At 47.5% G+C, this 20,547-nt stretch overlaps 1 pseudogene; it reads left to right on the forward strand.

The window, feature by feature from the left end:
* Positions 1 to 20,547, forward strand: part of LOC145513855 (small ribosomal subunit protein eS27-like pseudogene) — a 30,543-nt pseudogene that overhangs the window by 994 nt on the left and 9,002 nt on the right.

A 20,547-nucleotide genomic window follows, 5' to 3' on the forward strand; every position in this document is an offset into this window, starting at 1 on the left:
CAGACTGACTTTCAGATCTCAGAGGAGTACAAAATGAAAGAGGCTTTCATTCCATTTCAGAACGAACATCAACTCCATACCTTCTGAAGCCAGACCTGTATTAGGTTCAGTTCAGTCACTCAGTCATGTCCGACTTTTTGCGACCCCATGGTCTGCAGCATACCACGCTTCCCTCTCCATCACTAACTCCCAGAGCTTACTCAAACTCATGTCCATTGAGTCGGTGATGCCATCCAACCATCTCATCCTCTGTTGTCCCCTTCTCCTCCCGCCTTCAATCTTTCCCAGCTGCTGCTGCTGCTGCTAAGTCGCGTCAGTCGTGTCCGACTCTGTGCGACCCCACAGACGGCAGCCCACCAGGCTCCCCCGTCCCTGGGATTTTCCAGGCAAGAGTACTGGAGTGGGGTGCCATTGCCTTCTCCAATCTTTCCCAGCATCAGGGTCTTTTCCAATGAGTCAATTCTTGGCATCAGGTGGCCAAAGTATTGGAGTTTCAGCTTCAGCATCAGTCCTTCCAATGAAGATTCAGGACTGATTTCCTTTAGGATGGACTGGTTGGATCTTCTTGCTGTCCAAGGGACTCTCAAGAGTCTTCTCCAACACCACTGGGTTCTAATTAATAATGTACAACACACCATAAGGTGAATTTATTATCCCATTCTTTCCAGTCAAGGAAACTGAAACTTGAAGCAGTTAAATAACTTACTCAAGGTCACATAAGCTTGGATTTTAACCCCAGGACAGTGTGAATGCACTTGTTTCTCACGTCAGGAGCTGGGAAGAGGAGGAAAGAATAATCTGAGCTGTGAAAACTTGCTGGACTCAAACCCAGGGCATGAGAGATTGGAATGGGAAATTCTTATTCTTTTTGGCTCTGAAAGTGAAAGTGAATGTCGCTCAGTCATGATTGACTCTTTGCGATCCCCTGAACTATACCATCTATGGAATTCTCCAGGACAGAATACTGGAGTGGGTAGCCTTTCCCTTCTCCAGGGGATCTTCCCAACCCAGGAATGAAACCGGGGTCTTCTGCATTGCAGGCGGATTCTTTACCAAATGAGTTAGGAGGGAAGCCCTTTTGGCTCTAACTTTGGTCTATTATTCTCCTTCTTCCTCTCAGATGCTGGGGGGCAGCGAGTTGGCACAGAAGTTGTTTTGGCTTTACCCAGACACAACCTTCTGAGTCTTAGAAGGGCGGCATTTTCTTTGGCAAGAGGGTTTCCTGAATGAGTTCACAGAAATGGGAAAGGGGGAAGGATTGGTTCTTTCTCCCGATGGTGTCCCTGCTAGGAGGGAGTTAAGGCTTCTGCATACTTAGAACCTACTTCTTGTCCTAGAAAAGCCCCTGGTCCAGCCTACCCCAAGTCTGACTCACTGGACCCAGAGCCTGAGTCACACCCCTTCCTCCCCTGGCTGTGGTGGCTAATTCACCAGTCTACCAAGGAACCACAGTGACATAAACCAGACTCAACCACAGGCAAGAGGATGGAGACAGAGGAAGCAGACATACAGTGGCAAACAGCTAAGACTAGGGGAAGGAAGAAGGAAAGGAAACTCAGGACAAAGGAACTTGTCTTATTGTTCCAAGGACCTTTAATTTCCCTGTCAGGTCCAGAGGCTGATGTGGAAGGGACCCTGACTCTCTTAAAAGGGACAGCTAATGTTTGGAATGTGTAAGCTGTAGACAGCTCTAAGGTCAGTATTTGGATGGAGGTAATTCACAGTCTGATGCAAAATTCCACCATTAGAGACTCACTCCTTTGGCTATAGCTAAGAATTCCATTTAAGGTCTTTCCTGTTGGCTAGGTGGTAAAGAATCCACCTGCCAATGCAGGAGACATAGGTTTGATCTCTGGTCCCAGAAGATCCCACATGCCACAGAGCAATTAAGCCCATGCACCACAACTACTGAGCCTGTGCTCTAGAGCCCAGAAACCACAGCTGCTGAGCCCACGTGCCACAACTACTGAAGCCTGCACACTTAGAGCCCATGCTCTGCAACTCGAAAAGCCACCAAATTGAGAAGTTGCACACTGCATCGAAGAATAGGCCCCACTCACTGCAACTAGAGAGAAGCCTGCACAGCAGTTAAGACCCAGCATAGCTGATAAATATTTTTTTTAAAGAATTCCATTTAAGATACTTACAGTAGAAAAGGATAAATCATGGTGCCTTATTCACAATGAATACCTTGACCCGGTGAGTTTATTAAAATCACAGAATCAGAATCTAAGCCTTAAATCATCTAATCCAGTACTTTATTTTATAAATTACTTGTCCATGGTTCCACAGCCAGTTAGTGGCAAAGCCAGGACCAGAAAACAAGCTAACAAGACTTCCTCCTGAGGCAAATGCAGGGGCACTTTCTCCAGCAGTGTCCTACATCAAAACAGGACTGCAGTGAGGGATTGACTGTCTGCAAAACCAGAAAAGACTTTAAACAATGTTTCCTATGTTTATTTCTGATCATAAAAGTAATCTGTGCTCATTATAGAAAATTTAGAAAATACCAAAAAGAATAAAAACACTTAAATCCCATCACCTAGACAGGTGATGAGTATTTTTACATGCATGTATATATTTTATATAATTTAATTATGGGCTTCCCTCATAGCTCATTTGGTAAAGAATCCACCTTCAATGAAGAAGACCCCAATTCAATTCCTGGGTTGGGAAGATCTGCTGGAGAAGGGATAGGCTACCCACTCCAGTATTCTTGGGCTTCTACATACATTAATTTTATTTAAAAATTTAAACCCTTCCTTTTTTCATTTGTGATAGCTAATAAGCATCTTCTCAAATTATTAAAAAAACAATTCAAAAACATAACTTTAATGGCTGCATAATATTTCATCATGCCTGAGTCAGAATGGGTTTAATCATTTCCATTCAGTTTGAATTTCCTGTTTCACTGTGTAAATGATGCTATGTTAAATATCTCTGTACAAAAGATTTTGTTACATCCCTGATTCTTTCAGATAAATGTCTAGAGCTTAATTTTAAGTTAAAGGTAAACATTCTTTTAATTCTTGATACCTATCTCCAAGCTGCTTTCTAGCAACATACCAGGTTTCTAGATGCCCTCACCAGCATCATATACTAATGCTGGCCTCTGGTGTCTATACCAGCACTAAGTGCAATGTTTTTAGAAAGCTGCTGACTCTTTCAGACTCAATATAAACCATTCCCATTTGCCTATGCTCTGTTTTATCTCTGTTGGGGATGGACTCCTACTCCCCAGGGGCAGCCAACTGGAGGGGGTGCTCCCTCTGGAAGAGACTCAGAACTAGGAAGTTGGTGGGGAAAGGGCAGTGAGGGGCCCAGAACAGGGCACCACTCACAGGAAAAGGAGGGCTTGTATTTAAGATCTTAGGCAGAGACTAGAAAGGGGGAGGAGAGAGGAGCTAGAAAATGAAGATTCAGAGAAGGTAGGTAAATAACTTGGACAACATCACACAACTAGTATGTGACTGAATCCAGGTTAAAATATAGGCCTGTTTGATTCCAAGTCTTTTTCTTTTCACCACTTCACACTGTCTCCTTTGCCCAAAGGATGTTCTTAGAAGGAATCCGCTTGGCCTAAGGCAAGTCTATCGCAGTGGTAGACTGCATTATTGTTCCCAAATTATTCACTGCCCTATCCCTGTGATAGAATTATACATTCCTGTGCCAAGTCACATGCAAGTGACTTGGGACGGGTCACATGACTTGCTTTGACCAATGAAACGTCAGCTGCATATCCCAGCAGCGGCCTTTAGGCACCATCACTTGATACCGCCATTGCTCTTTCCTTGTACCACAGCCCAGCATGGCCCACGGAGAGGCTGCTCCTATAGCTTGAGTCCATTAATGAAGACAACTGGGGGAGAAGGCTAGAGTCAAAGAGACTCAGGAGTAAGCCTTTATTGTTATATACACTGAGGTTTGGGGAGCAGGGGCTGTTTGCGCCAATGGTATGACTTAGTGAAAGCTGACTGATACACCCACCTCTCTATCCCAGCTGCCAGCTCTCACCATAATGGATGCTACAGGGCAATGCCAAAAGAAATACATGACTCGGAACATCTCGCTGACATGAAGGGGTGCAGTGCCCTCTCATGAACACCCTGAAGCTCACCTCCCTATTCCACTGGAAAGGCCGGAACACCTTGAGAGGACTGTCTGTCTCTCCAGGGCGCTCTGCCAGCCTTTGGTGTGGGAGAGCCCAGACTTTCTGCTTCCCCACAGGACCACCAACCCTGCCTACCCCCCAGAACCCAGCCCTGAAGGAGAAATGCCCAGGCAGCTGTCTCTTAACTGGGAGATGGGGGTGGGGCAGGGTACAGAGCATGACTCAGCTGGGCGCAGGCAGACTGGGACCTGTTTACTGTAGATAAGGGCCCTCCTCTCCTTCTCTTCCCCTTCCTTCCTCTTCCTTCCTCACTCCCTTCCCTAAATGTTATTCCTGGAGGTTAGACTTGCTTTTTGTTTATTTCATGTGAGTAAAAGAGAAAGGGGGGCTTCCCAGGTGGCTTACAAGTGGTAAAGAACCTGCCTGCCCATGCAGGAGACTAAGAGACGTGGGTTCGATCCCTGAGTTGGGAAGATCTCCTGGAGGAGGGCATGGCAACTCACTCCTGCCTGGAGAAACCCAAGGACAGAGGACCCTGGCAGGCTACAGTCCATGGGGTCACAAAGAGTTGGATATGACTGAAGCGACCCAGCAAGCACACAGGCAAGAGAAAGGGGCAGAACCTTGGCCTGGGAATGTCTGAGAAACTCCAGCAGGAAGTGAGTGGCCATGGTGCCACGTGTTGGCCAAGATGTATCACACCTGGTCACATCCTCTCTCCAGGCCTCAGACTCCCACCTGGCAGTTCATCAGAACCACCTGCAAGGCTGTGACCAGCCCCACCCAGGGCCATGGCTCATAGCACTACAGGTTGTGTTCTGCATGACAAAGGCCTATTGTGGGGGCTGAAGGGCAGTCCATGCCCCCCAGTCCTTGATCCTTGAGTCCCCAGGGTTCTTCATCTAAAGGCTTTGTCCACTTGCCAAGCAGGGCTGTATCTGCATTTTCTACTTCATACAAAAGCAGCAGGGGCCATGTCCATCCCCAGGAGATTCTGCTTCATGGATTGGGAAATCCTCATTTTAGAAATCTCTGCAGGTGAGGAAAGACTCTCTGAAGGTAATGGCTCTGGGAATCTAATCCTGGAAAATCACTAGGCTTCGCAGCCCTCCTATGGGCAGGGGCCTCTCAGCTCCAGCCACCATGAGTGCCAGCTGAAGATTAGTACCCTTTGCTGATTTTGGAGCCCCAACTAGGCGCTGCCTCCAAGAGTCACCACCTCTCCCAGGTGATGTGAATGGTTTGAGACAGATTCGGGTGAGCCATCTCCAGCCTGGCCTCCCACCTGCACTCATGCCTGCACAAAAGCCAAGATCCCCACACACCCGACTTTTCCCATCTTCGGGGTTCTTGGTTGCAGAGTGAACCAAGAACCAACAATGGTAGAGCTGTGACCTTAGAGGCATGTGAGGGGTAAAGGGCTGCTGTGAGCTTCCTAGGGTTAAACATGGCAAGAGGTGACCAAAGGACTGGATGGTGACTCTGAACAATCGCGCTCTTTTTTTGAAGTACCCTGTATAGGAGTTACTCTAACCAGAAATCCCCAGGACTGGAGCCTGGCACTTCTCAGCGTCCCACGTCCCACGTGTGCCCACGTCCCACGTGTGCAGCTTGGGGCACGGCCAGCTAATTGAGACCTCTCACTTTCAACTTTCACTTTCCCCTACTTTCACTTTTCAATTTTTTTTACTTTTAAAGGAGGCACGCATCTCAGAACCCTGCAGGTGTGGAGTCAGCACCCAAGAGCGCATGCCTCCTTAAATTTTGTGCCCTCCGCTTAGTCCCAAGGAGTCTTAGTCCCAACCCAGGATTGTAGTGTCCTCCAAATTAGCTAGTGCTTCTGACAACCTGTGGGATGCCCAACCACGCTGTAGTAGGATTTGGGACTCTTAGAAGCTCACTTCCTAGAAAAAGGATGAATCTCCTCTCACTTCCAGATCAGAAATTGAGGTCTTTTCTGTGCAATCAGGGACTTTCCAGGTGGTTCAGTGGTAAAGAATCCATCTGCCAGTGCAGGAGACGCAGGAGACTCAGGTTCGATCCCTGAGTCAGGAAGATCCCCTGGAGGAGAAAATGGCAACTTGCTCTAGTATTCTTGCTTGGAGAATTCCATGGACAGAAGAGCCTGGTGGGCTACCATCCATGGGGCTGCAAAGAGTCGGACCTGATTAGAGTGACTGAGCACATAGGCCTGTGCAATCAACGATACATTTCCGATAAATGCAGATGTGGAAGGAAATGGACAACAGCGACTGAGGTTGCAGGCTCTGGATGTGAAGTGCCTCTGGAGGGCTGTGCCCAGCCCGGGGCTCTGAATGTCTAACTAGCTCTCAGATGATGAGATTGTGGTTGGTCAGGGACCAGAAGTGTCAGTTGCTGAGCTACGCTTGAGGGGAGACCGGCAATGTAAGTTGCAGGGCCCAATACAAAATGAAAAGGTAGGCTCCTGGTTCAAAGATTAAGAACCTCAAGACATTGACAGCAGAGTATTATAACAATTGCCAGACCTTTTGCCACTTACCTGAGCCTCATAGGATTGTTGGGAGGATTAAGGATTGTTGGGAGGATTAAGGGTCAACCATGGAAAGCACTTCGAAAGCACCTGTGCCTGGTGAATCCTTGATAGTGTTTGTGATCATTATTGCCCAGTCCCCAAAAGCCTTGACTATCAGCCCATGTGTTGGTATGCAGACCAACCTTCAGTTTACAGGAGAGGAAATGGAGCCCCACAGCAGGAGTTTGAAAAATAAACATTGGGTGGATGGGTGACAGGCCTCCAGACATCAAGCTATGGCTTTTCCTTCCGGATGGCATTCTCGGTGGGGGGAGAATGTGATAACAGCAAAAAGGTAACCCTGCATCTCTCAGAGATGCTGGGGAAAACCTGGACTGGATGAGGGAAGGTTAGCCCTATATGAATACAATGCTAACCATTGTATCGCTCACCTGTTGGACTTCTGGCCCAACAAGTAGGTTCTGAGCCCAATGGTAGGAGCATGGAATTATGCAGAAACAGCAGAGATGCCATCAAACATGGGCCCTGAAACAGATCCAGGCTGCTGTGCTGTGTGCGTTCATGGTCTGCTTTTCAGAGTTTCTCTGTCTCCTCTCTTACTGCCAGTTGCCACTTCTCATGCTGTCAGGGTGCCCATCTCCGCTGGCTACTCTATAAGTTGCTTACAATCTGATTAGACTCAGACAACCAACCTGGGTTATTAGACGGAGCTTAAAAAAAAAGGTAAGTGGTGTCTGAAAGCATTAATGCTGTCATCATGTGATATCAATTTCTCTAGGCGTTTCCTTTTTCCCCTGATTTCTGACGGTGTGTTTTGTTTTGCAGGTGAGTGAGGTTGCCAGATATTGAATTCTAGGTGAATGAGTTATCACTGTAGCAGTAAGGAAATTGATAGCAGGTTTTTAAAAATTACTGCCATCGTTACTGTTTTGGTTGTCATTATTAGGATTTTAAAAACTGACAGTAAGTTTCTGAGGTCATTCTGAGAACCAGAGCAGCTCTTCATTTCTGTTATAAGTCAGGGTAATCCGTGCTAAGATGGCAGTTGTACTTCTACTTCTAGGACCACCAGCAGGCAACTTATATGGAGGACAGCCAGGGTGCTGAGATGCCCAGACCTCAGCTTTGTGTACACCCCAAACCAGGGCACAGATCATGGCTACCTCCTCCCTCCCTCCCTCCCTCCCCTCTCCCTCTGACACCTCTCAGGGGTCTTGTCATTGGCTTAGGACAGGAGAAGTGGGTGAGGCTGGGGTCAACCCAGTCAGGCAGCCCTAAAGACTGGGCAAGGCAGTTGTCTTCTCCCAGAATGGACCCTCCCACCACCCTCCCCAGCATGACCCCACTGGTCTCAGGCCCACCTCAGGGGCCCCTCTCCCAAAGCCCCCCAGCTACCCCCAGACACAGTTGTGGCTCAGCCCTGTGCCTCACTGCAGCTTACTAGTAACAATAATAGTAATAGCTGCCATATTTGGAGTTCCGTGCTAAGTGGTCCATTAATCCCAACAGGCCTATGGGGTAGGTGCTGTTTTTCTTTGCATTTACAGGTAAAGAAACAGAAGTAATTTGCCAAGGTTGTCTAGGTCTTGGTCCAGGAGTGGGATGATAAGTAAAATAAACAGACCTGTTTACATGTGGCCCTTTTCTCTAAGCCAGCATTAGCCAATAAAACCATCTTTGCTGATGGAAGTGTTTTATACCTGCTCTGTCCAATACCACTAATGGTTATGGAGCACTTAAAATGTGGCTTAGTGCGAGGAACTGAAGTTTACATTTTATTTTAATTACAATTTATGTAGCCACAGGTGACCAGTGGCTAGCAAATTGGACCACGTAGATCTTGACCTACACGAATCATCTCGTCTTCCAAATTAAAACTCAGGACCCAGGGTCCAATATATGGGAGTGGACATGTTGGATAAAATATTTGAAGTTTAGACTGGATGCTCAGCTTCCCTGGTGGGTCAGTGGTAAAGAATCCACCTGCCAATGCTGGAGATATGGGTTTGATCCCCGGTTCAGGAAGATGTCACGTGCTGCGGAGCAACTAAGCCCGTGTGCCACAAGCACTGATCCTCTGCTCTAGAGCCGGTGTTCCACAACAAGAGAAGCCTGTGCACCTCAATGAAGAGTAGCCCCCTCTGGCCGCAACTAGAGAAAAGCCCACACAGCAACGAAGTCCCAGCACAGCCAAAAATAAATGAATAAAATGTTTTTAAAATGTTATTTAGAGACTAGATGCTAATTCCTGGACACTAGGTCTATGCTTGAGCCCTTTGTTGTTTCTCAGTCACTAAGTTGTGCCAAACTCTTTGCAACTCCATGGACTGTAGCACACCAGGCTTCCCTGTCCTTCACTATCTCCCCGAGTTTGCTGAAATTCATGTTCACTGAATCGGTGATGTTATCTAACCATTTTGTCCTCTGCCACCCCCTTCTTTTGCCCTCAATCTTTCCCAGCATCAAGGTCTTTTTTCAATGAGTCGGTTCTTCACATCAGGTGGCCAAAGTATTGGAGTTTCAGCTTCAGCATCAGTCCTTCCAATGAATATTCAGTACTCATTTCCTTTAGGATTGACTGATTTGATCTTGCAGTCCAAGGGCCTCTCAAGAGTCTTCTCCAGCACCACAGTTCAAAAGCACAGCCTTGTCACAGCAAATGGGCTTGCATAACTCAACGAAGCTATAAGCCATACCGGGCAGAGCCACCCAAGGCGGATGGGTCATAGTGAAGAGTTCTGACAAAATGTGGTCCACTGGAGGAGGAAATGGGAACCCACTCCAGTATTTTTGTCTCGAGAACCCTATGAACAGTATAAAAAGGCTTGAGCCCCAGCTTAGGTTTAAAATTCTCCTCTTTGGGACTTCCCTGGTGGTCTAACGGTTAAACCTCCATGCTTCTATTGCAGGGGGCCCAGGTTCCAGCCCTGGTCAGGGAACTAGGAGCCTGCAGGTCATACAGCCAAAAAAAAAAAAAGTAAAAATCTCCTCTTTCTCCTTCTTTCATATATTTTTATTTCAAATCCTCACAGAAACTCTATAAAGAAAATAATCTTACTCTCTTTGTGGTGATTAGGCAACTGAGGCTCAGAAAGCTTAGTGATGGCTAGGTCATGCCCCCAGAGCTGTCTATTTCCAAAGCCCGGCTCCGCCCACTGGGCCACACTGCTGCTCCTTAGGCCTTCTGAAGTCAGCTCATCGGGACTCAAACCAGTCAATCCTAAGGAAATCAGTCCTGAATACTCATTGGAAGGACTGACAGTGAAGCTGAAGCTCCAATACTTTGGCCACCTGATGCAAAGAACTGACTCCTTAGAAAAGACCCTGATCCTAGGAAAGATTGAAGGAGGGAGGAGAAGGGGAGAACAGAGGATGAGATGGTTGGATGGCACCACTGACTCAGTGGACACGAGTTTGAGCAAGCTCTGGGAGATGGTGAAGGACAGGGAAGTCTGGCGTGCTGCAGTCCATGGGGTCGCAAAGGGTCGCATACGACTGAGAAATTGAACAATAACAACATCAAGGGTTGCCCGGCCCTGCCACAAAGCCTGGGGGCAAAGCTGCTGTAGAAACCTGGGTAGGGAAATCTCTGAGTTCAGCGACTGAGAAGTTACTACTGGTGTATCTAGGAGAGGAAGGGAGCAGCCGGCCCACCCACAGAGCACAACCTGCATCGCCCCCACCCCCCGCACCTCCCTGCACCCCCAACTGTATCTCCCAGCCAGCGCCCACAAGTGTCTTGTGGAAGCAGCCAGGAGAGGGTATGTGGGAGGTGCCATGTCCGGGGCCTTCCTCCTGCCTAAAATCCTTTATATGCTGTCTGAATTCTAGCAGTGACAGGCTGGTTTTCTCTCCCAAAATCTCATTCACTTGCTCTCTCTTTTTGAGAAGAAAATTCTTTGACAGATTGGTTTATGGGGAGGCAAAGGGGGCTTTGATAAGGAGGAGGGTCATTTGAAGGGTAGGGTTAGAGAGAAAGGCAGGTCTGGATGGACTTCCAGAATGGGCAAATGTTAGTCAAAAAGCCTGAAGACACAGCATTCCAGGGCAGGGGTCAGAGGGGCGTTCGGGGGTAGGGGGTGACACTGGCATGGGCAAGTGGAATGAGCAAAGAAGCAGGAGGGAAGATGGAGAACACTGGTAGGCAGATCTGGGGAGGCACTGAAGGCGAACTCACTTAAGCTCCAGTTTGCTTCTCTAAGAGCTCTCCAGCCAGCCTGGCTCCCTCCTGCCCCAGGGCCTTTGCATGTCCTGCTCCCAGTAACCCCAGCCCTCACTAGCTTCTGCCTGGTTCACCCCACCTCTTCCTTCTTCAGCTCCCAGCTTATAGATCACTTTCCCAGGTCTGTTAATAGCTCCAGACTTTGCATTGTATGTGTTGTAGGTTCTCACAGCATCTCCATGTGCTTAGCTCAGCTTCTAATTATTTACTTGTTAGGATTACTCTTTGGTTAACGTCTTACTTCCTCATTGGATTCCCAGCCTCCCGAGAGCTGGGCCTGTGTATGGTTTTGCTCTTGGTTTTAGCCTCTCACTGTGATACCTGGCACATAGGTGCCACTGCATAAATATTGGCTGAAAAATTTAGTCACTATCTACACAGAATTTTCTGCTCCTTTTCACAAAGAACTTGGGTTTGCCCAGACTGGTCAGTAGAACTATGATTTATCCATTCCCAAATGCCACCTTAACTTTCTTCTCTCATTTGTGGAAAAAAATGTATATAGGTTATAATGCTTTGGGTTGCAAGTAACCAAAAAGTCAACCAATGTCAGCTTAAACCCTAGGGAGATGTTTTTATTACTTAACAAAAAATCTTAGGATAGATGGTTTCAGCGTTGATTCAATGGCTTAATGCCGCCATGGAAAGCCAGGCTATTCCCATTTTTTCTGCCCTGTCATCATCAGTATATTTGCAGCAATAAACATCACAGTCTCTCAAAACAGTGTCCCAAACTGGATGGAAAGGGGCAAAAAGGGGTTGGGAAGGTATTTGTTTCCAGGACTGAATTTACAAAATTGAGCAGCTGTCTATATAAACCTCTAGGATAGTACTTACAGCATGGCGATGTACTTCCTTCCTGACCCATGACCACCCCTTCCATTTCCTCCCCAACCCGCTTCTTTGAAACAGAGACTGTACTATAGGAATTTCCTCTACCAGCCCCTAGCACAGTCCGGGCACTCCTGGTGCTCATAGAACGGGGAGCCCTTAAGGGGGCCAAGAATGAGAGGTGGGGAGGGGCCACAGAGCGGGGAAGGGTTTTTCCCATTGCCAGACAGGGGAACCCACAGGGAAAGTGGGGTAGCACAGGAAAGAAGAAGTGGTCAGTCTAAGAAAAGACTGGAGAGAGTTGTAAATATTGGCGCAGTCGGAGGGCTCTGAAAAAAAGGGAAGAGTGTGGATACTAAGGTTTGTGCCAACGTAGCTTTGCTCAGGTCCCAGGAGTTTCCTCCATCTCAGTGCGTGTTGTTCCTTCCCTGGGAGCGAGTGTGAGGCCGTCAGTCTACTTAGAAGCATCCAAGTGCAACGGAGCCCTTGGAGGCTGTTTCTGATGGTTCCTGCAATAGTTGGAGGAATTCAAGGATTTTAAATCCCCCTCTTACTTCTCAGCTATTATGCTCCAGTGGAATTGAATGCTCAACCCCAGGCAGGGGAGACAAGCTGATACATTGTGGGTAGTTAAGAGAGAAGGAAGTAGAACCACCCCCCACCCCCATCTTCCTTCTCATGTCTGTTCTCAGCATCCGAGACCCTCCCCAGTCCTGGGTCCCGAGCTGCAGAAGGGCGTGGGGGGCAAAGCTGACAGGGTCAGGCTGGCTCTCAGAGCACCATCAGATCAGGAAGGCCGCGCCCACTGTTGTGACCCCATTGTGTGCTTGGGAGTCGGTCCCCTGTGGTCCTAGCCCAGCTCCCCTCTGTTGCATCCTCCCCTCCCATTGCCTTAATTCTTCCCAAGTCCCACTTTGGGAGGAAGGACATCAACCCAACTGGCTCAACCTCTTTGCCTTGTTTGGGGAAACAAAGTTTCATATTCAGGTGAAACCATTTTAATGGCTGGCTTCTGCTGCCCCAAACAAGACGTCTCTAAGTGGTTTCTCAAAATAACACATCCCAAACCAAAGTACACTCCACATCAAACATTTAGAATATTCAGTATGACTCTCAGATTACCTTTTCCTGTGGAAAGATCATCAGAGCAGCGGCCTCTGGGACATTCTCCACACAAGGGAGAAAATTGTTGGGTCTGAGAGCTTCTCAGCCGAGCTCCTGGGGAGGGAAGAGGATTGAACCCCACCCTTGGGTTTTCAATGGTCTCAGCAGAGTTAGGGGCCAAAGGTGGAGGCCATGGCTGTGAGACCTTTGAAAGTACGGGAGGGGGCTTCTCTGGTTGTCCAGTGGTTAAGAATCACCTTGCAATGCAAGAGACGCGGGTTCGGTCCCTGGTCTGGGAAGATCCCACGTGCCGAGGGGCAGCTGAGCCCGAGTGCCACAACTACTGAGGCCCACACACCCTAGAGCCCATGCTCTGCAACGAGAGAAGCTACCGCAATGAGAGGCCCATGCATCGCAACTAGAGAGTGGCCCCTGCACCCCGCAACTAGAGAAAGCCTCTTGCATCAACAAAGACCCAGCACAGCCAAAAATAAATTAAAAAAAAAACTCTGATGTGTAAAAAAAAAAAAAAGTAGGGGCTCCCATGTAACTAGCTTTGTCGGAGGTTTCATTATCTGCTGCCCCCTAGGCTATGAGGGTAATCAGTCAGCCCCTGAAATGGCCAAGAGGGATACCTTCAGCAGCAGCAGAGAAAGGACAGGCTGGATGCTGGTTTGGGTGGGGGAGTCCAGAGTAAAGAGGAAGTGAAAGTCTGCAGACTCCCGAGGTTCAATCTTGGAAGCAAAGACAACTCCGAGCAATTCTAGAATTCTAGGCCTGAGGTGTGTCCAGGGGGCCAGGACTACCGTGAGAAGAGGGGAAGGGGCAGGCAAGCTGAGCGGAGAGGCTTTCATTTTCCAGCTGCGCTCTCCAGTCCTCTGGCTGGAGCAAGGACCCCTGGCCCTGGAGCAGTCGGAACTCTGCACGCTTCTCTGGGCTCCAGGAGTCTTTTCCACTCTTTAGGAGGAACTAGCTGAGTCAACGGAATAGGAAAGATGGAGTACTGGAGGTGGCTGGGGACAGGTCGGGGGAAATACGCTCAAAAATGGCTGAAGACAATGGGGGGTAGGGGGCGTACTCGAGCAGAAAGCCTGCACTCTGATATTTGTGATAGTGCCTTGTAACTGGAATGCACTATCCAAACGCTTATTATGAAATCGCGTTTTCTATTATAAGAGAAGAGTGTCTGCCTCGTGATCGCTAGGGGGCAGCCGAGTCCCACGCGGTGGAGACGATTTCCCCGCGGAAGGCCCACCTTGGTGTGCCAAGGCGAGGACAGGAGCAGTCCTGCGGGCAGTGGTCTGCGGAGACGCCGCCAACCGCGGACCGAGGAGCTCAGAGGCGAAGCTCAAGTAGGCCACCTTTGTCGGAGCCTTGCCTCCTTGCTCTCTGCAATCCCCACGCACGCCCCAAACTCACTCAGACCTTCTTGTCTGCCTGCCCCCGCCCTACTCAGCGGCTGTCCCCTACAGAACGCCTGCTAGGAGCCCGCCCCATGCAATTTCAGTTCTTATTTTCTCGGGTTCTACTAAAACACTGGCTCATCTGAGAAACTCATTAACGCTGAAGGGCAGATGACAATGTACTGTTTAGCCCATCAAGGGGGTATCCAAGCTGAGGGTGCTGTGCTTAGTTGCTCAGTCGTGTCTGACTCTTTGCCACCCGATGGACTGTAGTCCTCCGGGCTCCTCTGTCCATGGGAATTCTCCAGGCAAGAATACTGGATTGGGTTGCCATGCCCTCCTCCAGGGGATCTTCCCAATCCAAGGATGGAACCCAGGTCTCCTGCTTTGCAGGTGGATTCTTTACTGTCTGAGCCACCAAGGACGTCCAAGAATACTGGAGTGGGTAGCCTATCCCTTCTCCAGGGGAGCTTCCCCACCCAGGAATCCAACCGGGGTCTCCTGCATTGCAGGCCTATCCTTTACCAGCTGAGCCACCAGGGAAGCCCAAGCAGAGGGTATTTGATCCCTAATAATGATGAGGTAAACTATTTCCTCAGGCCCCTGCATGGAGGGGTTATCAGTCAGTTCAGTTCAGTTGCTCAGTCTTGTCCGGCTCTTTGCAACCACATGGACTGCAGCAGGCCAGGCCTTCCTGTCCATCGCCAACTCCCGGAGTTTACTAAAACTCATGTCCATTCAGTCAGTGATGCTATCCAACCATCTCATCCTCTGTCGTCCCCTTTTCCTCCTGCCTTCAATCTTTGCAAGCATCAAGGTTACCATAAGCTGTAACATTATATTTTTCTGATATCTTCTGCCACTATTATGGTACCATCCAAAAAGCCTCTCGCACACATTTCTGAAACTCTCCAAAAGGCGTCTTATAGGAGCTCCACCTTCGACCCAGACCTCCACAGTCATTATGGGGAAGCTTCTGACTGTTTCTATTGTAGTGTTAGAGGGACCACCTGCCTCCCCCCATATAAAGGTGTCCTCAGTGAACCAAACCCAAAGCAATAACATAAAAATATTCAGTCAGATCAATCCTGGGTGTTCATTGGAAGGTCTGATGTTGAAGCTGAAACTCCAATACTTTGGCCACCTCATGCGAAGGATTGACTCATTGGAAAAGACCCTAATGCTGGGTAGGATTGGGAGCGGAAGGAGAAGGGGATGACAGAGGATGAGATGGTTGGATGGCATCACCGACTCGATGGACATGGGTTTGGGTGGACTCCGGGAGTTGGTGATGGACAGAGAGGCCTGGCGTGCTGCAATTCATGGGGTCGCAGAGAGTCGGACATGACTGAGCGACTGAACTGAACTTATGTAGCACTTATGTGACTGGCATTTTCCTAAGGACTTATATACACTTAGTTTTCACAACAACTGGGAGGAACTACTGTTATTATCCCTGCTACACAAGTGAGGAATGTGAAGCCCAGAGAGGTTAAGTACTTAGACCAAGGTCACACAGCTGATAAGTGGGAGAGCCAAGATTGTTGTGAAGACTAAATGTGCGTAAGTCATTAGGAAAGTGCCAGGCAGTCTAACTCTTCAGCCAGATTTGTAACGAATACACACAATGCCTCTTTAGAGAGCTCAAGAAACTGCGTTTTCAGCCTGGAGTCTCTTCACAATCTTTCTTACTAGGACACAGGCGGGCAGACCTTTACTCAACAATGCCCGTTCCTTCATACCTAAGAATCTGCTTTTCAGATAGGCTTTAGGGCCAGGCATTCCTTCTTTTAATATTGGTTACCTACCAGACTGCTCCTGGGGCTTCCCTCGGGGCTCAGTGGTAAAGAATCCGTCTGCTAATGTAAGAGATATGGGTTCAGTACCTGGGTCAGGAAGATCCCCCAGAGAAGGAAATGGCAACCCACAGAAGTATCTTTGCTTGGAAAATTCCATGGACAGAGGAGCCTGACAGGCCACAGTCCACGGTGTCGCAAAGAGTCGGCCACGACTGAGCGACTAAACCACAACAACCAGGTTGCTCCTACAGGCAAGCTCCCTGCAGCCTTTCCTGCCGCTGCATGACAAGGACCAGGGCAGCCTGGGACAGAAGCCGAGTCCTGCAGAGATCTGAGTTCACTTACGTACCATCGGGGCTTGGGGAAAATAGATTATGGAGAATAACATCAGGGCACTGCTAAAAAGAGGAAGGATCCTGGCCTGCTGGCTCCAACTCAAAACCAAGACCCAAGTGGCTGGTTCTGGAGAAAACCTGTCCTGGCCCCGAACCTGGTGCTGGACTGAAATGTCAGTGCTCTGAACGAAGGGGAGGGCTGCCTGGCAGAGCTGAGGGAGCCATCCCACTGGGTGTTCAAGGGACTTTTCTCTAACCTTACACCCTCAAAGAAGGACGAAGAGCAGGCCTTTATTGGCAGGAAGGTGACTCAAGTGGAGTGTCATATTGACGAGCAGCTGATGCTGCTGGTGTCAAGGGGATAGAGCTTTGGAGGAGGCCAGTGGTGACAACTGGAGGGGTGGAGTCTTGGCATCGAATGGGTTGGTGCAAGTATCAGGCACACCCCCGGGACTTAAGACCCACACGAGCACTCAGGACCTTAGAGGACCTGCTCATCACCTGGCAGAGAGCTTCATTAAGTGGAGGCAAGGCTCTGCTGCTCATTCCAATCCCTTGGGGACTCTGATTAAATCACTGAAAAAATGTTATTGTATATTTGATTTACAATGTTGTGTTAATTTCTGCTGTACAGCAAAATGACTCAGTTATACATGTATATACATATATTCTTCTTTATATTCCTTTCCATGATGGTTTATCACAGGATTTTGAACTATAGTTCCCTGTGTAATACAGTGGTACCTTGTTGTTTATCCATCTTATATATGATAATTTGTACCTGCTAATCCCAAACTCCCAGCCCTTTGCTCTTTCTTCTCCCTTTTCCACTTGGCAACTACAAGGCTGTTCTCTATGTCTGTGAGTCTGTTTTTGTTTCATAGATATATTCATTTGTGTTGTGTTTTAGATTCCACATATAAGTGATATATATTTTTCTGACTTACTTCCCTTGGTAGGATAATTTCTAGGTCCATCTATGTTGCTGCAAATGGCATTATTTCATTCTTTTTAATGGCTGAGTAATACTGCAGTGTGTGTGTGTGTGTGTGTGTGTGTCTGTGTGTGTGTGTCTGTGTGTCTGTGTGTGTGTGTGTGTGTGTACCACATCTTCTTTATCTATTCATCTGTCAATGGACATTTAGGTTGTTTCCATGTCTTGGCTATTGTGAATAGTGCTGCTATGAACACAGGAGTGCACGTATCTTTTAGGATTATAGTTCCGTCTGAGTATAAAGCAGTTACTTCTTGCTGTGCCTTTGGAACAAGCACAAGACCTCAAAATTCTCTGGGAAAATGTCTTCCCAAATATGTCTTTGTCTTTACACACAATTCTATGTTACCCCAATCACTTGGCAAGAGGAGTCTCTGTTCTCTCTGGATTTCAAAAAGATAAATCAGACAATGTGAAATCCATGGCAGGGCTGGACACCCAGTTCTAGTTTACAAACTCTGGATTAACACAAGCAAGGAAAAATGGTTCAGGAGGCGTGAGCTGGGTCATGTTCCAGGAGGTCCTGCACCTAAGCTCAGGGGAAATGAGCCATCGGTACCCACCCGAGGGCCATTGGCGCCCACACTCTAGATGTCATTGCTGGATGATGATAAAAATGGGCATGCAGTTCTATCTTCATTTTTCTACTTCATTACACATTAAAACATGTTTTAACATTAGTTTCGCTATATACATGGAACAAAAAAGGGATGCAGTGAGAAGTGTCCCTCTTGCCCTTTCTCTCTGTCCTGCCCACCCCAGGGGCAGCCACTAGTAACTGGTAATATCTGCTTGATGCTTTACAGGTTAAACAATGATTTCCCATAAACCATCTCATCAGATCCCACCAATAACTCCCTGAAATATGTTAGGCATAAATTTTTATTGTCTCCTTTTACGGATCGGGAGTACAGCTCAAAGAGATTAAGTGACCGGCTCAGAGCAACACTTCTGGTAAATGACAGAGTCAAGATTTAAGCCTTGGTGGTCTGAGCCCAATTTCCGAGCTCTTTGAATTACATCACACTGCCTCCTTTGCAAAAGAGTCCTGGGTTCTTAAAACTTGGCATATGCCATAAATAGTTCACCTTCTGTGAAAAGAGACTTGTGGTTGGTCACAAAATGGGAAAAATCTCATTTCTTGAGTATTTACATTCTGGAGTGGACTGTTCATTCTCTGCTTTGGGCAGCTGACAAGGACATTATTTAGATAATCCTACAATTAAAAGTCAGCACTGGGGACGGTTTCCCAGGTGAAGCTGGGGATCCTGTATAGACTAGTTTCATAGGGCTCCATAGCACAGTCCCACAAATGAGTGGCTTAAATCAACAGAAATTTCTCTCTCACAGTTCCGGGGGCCAGAAGTCTGAGATCAGATTATGGACAGGGTTGGTTGCTTCTGGAGGCTTTGAGGGAGGATCTATTCCAGGCCTTTCTCCCAGCTTTTGGAGGTTCCCAGCGACCTCGGCATCCCTTGGTCTATAGATGCACCACCACTGCAACCGCTGTCTGTTGTCACACGGCATTCTTCATTTCTGTGTCTGGGTCTGCGTGTTTCTATGTGTGTCTGTGTCTTTCTCTTTTATATAGACAAGAATCATTGGGTTTAGGGCCTCCACTAATCTCAGACAGTAAAGAATCTGCCTGCGATGCGAGAGACCTGGGTTTGATCCCTGGGTTGGGAAGATCCCATGAGAAGGGAATGGCAACCCATTCCAGTATTCTTGCCTGGAGAATCTCATGAACAGAGGAGCCTGGTGGGCTACAGTCCATGGGGTCGCAAAAAGTCAGACACGACTGAGCCACTAACACACATCTATATATAAAGTGATATAAAACACTAATCCAGTTATGACCTCATTTTAACTAATTATGTTTGCAAAGACCCTATTTTCCGAATAAGGTCACATTCTGAGGTTCTCTGTGGACATGAGGGGATACTTATTCAACTTAGTACGCTGTCTTCCTGTTTCATCGATAAAGAGGGATGACACTTCTGGAATACTCGAAGTCTTCCTAACCAGCTATATCCTTACCCAGAAAGGTGGTGCCAGGACAATTCTGCCCATCTAACAGGCAGGGAAAGGAAAAGGCAGTCAGACAAACAGAGGTGACTTCAGAGCAGCTCACAGACTGCTGCTGGCTGCAGCTGAGAAGCACTGTTCACTGGGACTGGGCTTGGGATGGGGGAGTGTATCATTTTATCAGCATGGATTTGGGTCAGGACGCTTGTATTTTAACAAGCATGAGAATGAAGAGTGGGACAGAGGGAAGGAAAAGGGAAAGGGAGAGCTGGTTTACTCACAAAAATGATTCTCCCTCCCCCCAAAATAGTTGGAAATTAATTTAACTTGGAATAAATGATATTTCTTCAAAGAAAATTTTAAAGCAGAAAGAGTAAAGGAAAACACAAGCAAATAAAGAACTTTCCTCCTGATCATAAAGTCTAACTTAAGCTCAGATTACAAAAGAATATAAATTAAGAACACAATGAGATACATCACAATATTTAACAAATAAATTATAAAACTCAGCTGGAGTATGAATGGGAAAAATGCCACAAAATGTTTTGAGGGAACTTAAAATAACCACTACCCTGGAGGCTCAGTGGTAAAGAATCTGCCTGCCAATCAAGAGACACAGGTTCAATCCCTGGGTCAGGAAGATCCCCTGGAGAAGAGAATGGCAACCCACTCCAGTATTATTGCCTGGGAAATCCGACGGATAGAGGAGCCTGGCAGGCTATATAGTCCATGGGGTCACTAAAGAGGCAGACATGACTTAGTGACTAAACAACAACAAAATAACCAGACAGTCATTACTATATTCTACTGGGGTAAAGACAATAGAAGCTGCCCAGGGGAATGGAATAGACTCTACAGAAAGAGACTGAAGTTATTTAAGGACTTGATGTAAGGTGACTGAGTGTCAGCACAAGGCTATTAGAAAGAATCATTATTTAACAAATATCATCTAAATCCTGGGACATCAGCATGGATCAGAATTAGCTTATATCCATATTTTTCACACCATGCACTACAATACATTTCAAATGGGCCATAAAAAGCCAGAGTAGGAAATGGAAAAGCAAATGTGTTTCAACTGTGATGAGGAGAAAACATTTTGACTATTGATGAAAGAGATACCAGGGACAGGATGGATGGATCCAAATGTGTTGTTAAAAGCCTTTTGTGCCACAGAATGTAATAAAGCCGACACAAAAACGAAAGCC

This window comes from Giraffa tippelskirchi, chromosome 7 (assembly GCF_054371585.1).
Source record: "Giraffa tippelskirchi isolate mGirTip1 chromosome 7, T2T-mGirTip1v1.2.pri, whole genome shotgun sequence".
In the NCBI taxonomy this organism is placed as follows: Eukaryota; Metazoa; Chordata; class Mammalia; order Artiodactyla; family Giraffidae; genus Giraffa; species Giraffa tippelskirchi.